This window comes from Pygoscelis adeliae, unplaced genomic scaffold (assembly GCF_000699105.1).
Source record: "Pygoscelis adeliae isolate BGI_AS28 unplaced genomic scaffold, ASM69910v1 Scaffold300, whole genome shotgun sequence".
In the NCBI taxonomy this organism is placed as follows: domain Eukaryota; kingdom Metazoa; phylum Chordata; class Aves; order Sphenisciformes; family Spheniscidae; genus Pygoscelis; species Pygoscelis adeliae.
In genome coordinates, this window is record NW_008824004.1 from 1,215,146 (window position 1) to 1,217,349 (window position 2,204).

A 2,204-nucleotide genomic window follows, 5' to 3' on the forward strand; every position below is an offset into this window, starting at 1 on the left:
TCTTCCCCATTGGTCACAGGGGAAACAAAGGTTTCCCCCCCCGGGGAAGGAGCACCATGTGACCCGGCTGTCCTTGTCTCCCCAAAGAGGCCAGAGCCATCCCATTGCCTTCTGCCCCTGACTCCTAGACATCCTGATCCTGCCCCGGCCCACAGATCTAACGCTTCTCCCCTCAGAAACAGCCCATGCCCCCAGTCCTGTTGCCTTCCCAAATTTCTTAACACATGGTACCTTTATCATCCGGTAACCATCCTTGGGGCACTGCACAGGACTGCATTTTTTGCAGGGATACGAGCTGCCATCAGACAAGCAGAGGATCAGGGCAAGAACAGAGCAGGGGCTGGCGCTGGCTTGTAAGCAATGTTTGCTTTCCGTGGGAAATTACCTGATGTTGAACATTTTTCCTTCCTGAAATGGAGGAAAATTAAACAGTTTTCAGTCTCCCATGAAACACAATTTAAAAATCACTTGGAGGTTGATTGAAATACTCTATTTTGATGGCATCAAAAGTGTTTTTTTCTGTTTTCCTTTTAAACATTTTATACAGTGTTGCACAGTGCATCATTATTTTTACTTCAGATTAAATCAATCATCAGCTTAAAATGGAAGTTCTGTTCCAGTATTTCTTCAAAAGATTTTTTTTTTTTTTTTTTTTTTTGCTACAACAGGCATACTACTATAAATGTTTCTATTTCATCAAAATGACCTCTTTCAACAGAAATTTTTCTGCTGGAAAAGTTCTGGTCAGCTGTAATGAGAAAGGCCAGTGTCTTGTAGAAAACGGTTTGAAAGGGGAGTGGTTTGGAGTAGCAAAGACCAAAGCTTGGAAACCTGGTTTGCTGAGACCCCACTTTTGGTTTCCCAAATATGGCTCTTCCCTCCTCTACTTCCTACCAGGACAGAAAGGTCAGATTGACTGTCTAGTTGTGCTGACTCTCCACCTAAATTACTAGGCAGATTTAAAGCTATTCTGCAAGGATCAATGCCGCTAAAATGATACAATTTTATTCTGCCTTGGAAACAAGTAGAAAGCTCATGAGTTCCTGTCTGAAGTCAGTTAAAACATATACCAGCTATTTGATACGTTGTCTATAGCCCTTTCTATTCCGCTCACTCAGATGCTTTCCTTTCACAATTCACAAAAGCCACCTACTATATATAAACAGCACGCATGCAAAACCTTTAAAAAAAGATTTTAATCTTCCTAGTATATTCAATATATTTTCTCCTTTTCTCTTAGCAAACCAAACATTTCTCATAGGTTTTCATTTAAACCATGTGCCTGCTACAACATTGTTTTCACCCTCTTTCTTATATTTAAGCTCTTAAGTCATCCTATCTGTTAAGAAACAAAGCAACAGCATTTTTAACAGTTTTGATTACTTACACTTACTTGCTGCAGCTGCTAGGAAATGAACATTAATGGATCGATGTCGGTATATATGGCGCTTCGCAAAGGTCTGATTGCTCAGCTGTTCCTTGTACTAGTAGATCCATTAAAATTCAATAGGATTAACCCATGAAATTTAGGCCTCACTTCTATGATACTTAGAAACTAGCGGTAGCTTCTACACAAACTTGTGATTATATGGGGCTATTCTGCTCTTTTTTTTGACAGGCATACACACTCCTTGACCCCAAAGATCCACAGAAATTTGAAAGCTTCCATTGCTAGTCATCAAACACCTGCCCCCTGCCTCGAGTCACAGTACCTTGAGCATATTTTACAGGCTTAGGAGGTTTCACGTCCTTTTAAAATAAACAAAATGCCTCCTCAGTGATTTAGTCAGGATGGAACTGTCTGCCTGGTTATGATTTCAAATGTCTTTCAAATAAGTATGAGATCCAAATCAATGCAGAATTCAGCGTTTGGGGATGTCTTGTAAATTTTTGACACTCTCTAAGGATTATAGACTCCATGAAGTGATGAAGAGACTAGATTTATTCAGACGTTCAGCAGTTTCCATCTCTGGCTAGCAGAGCTGTCAATAAGCTAAGATTAATTCTTTCTACATTTTAAAATAAGTAACTGATTGCTTTTATAACGCCATATTACAAACTCTCAGCAGAAGCTCTTATATAAGAGTAAGTTTACGTGCTAATCTGGAAATAGTAGGAAAGTTATATATTAAAGAAAGTTACTGACAATCTGGCCTCTCCTCAAGGGCAACTCATCTCACAAATGGTTTCTTTGCCACAAACAC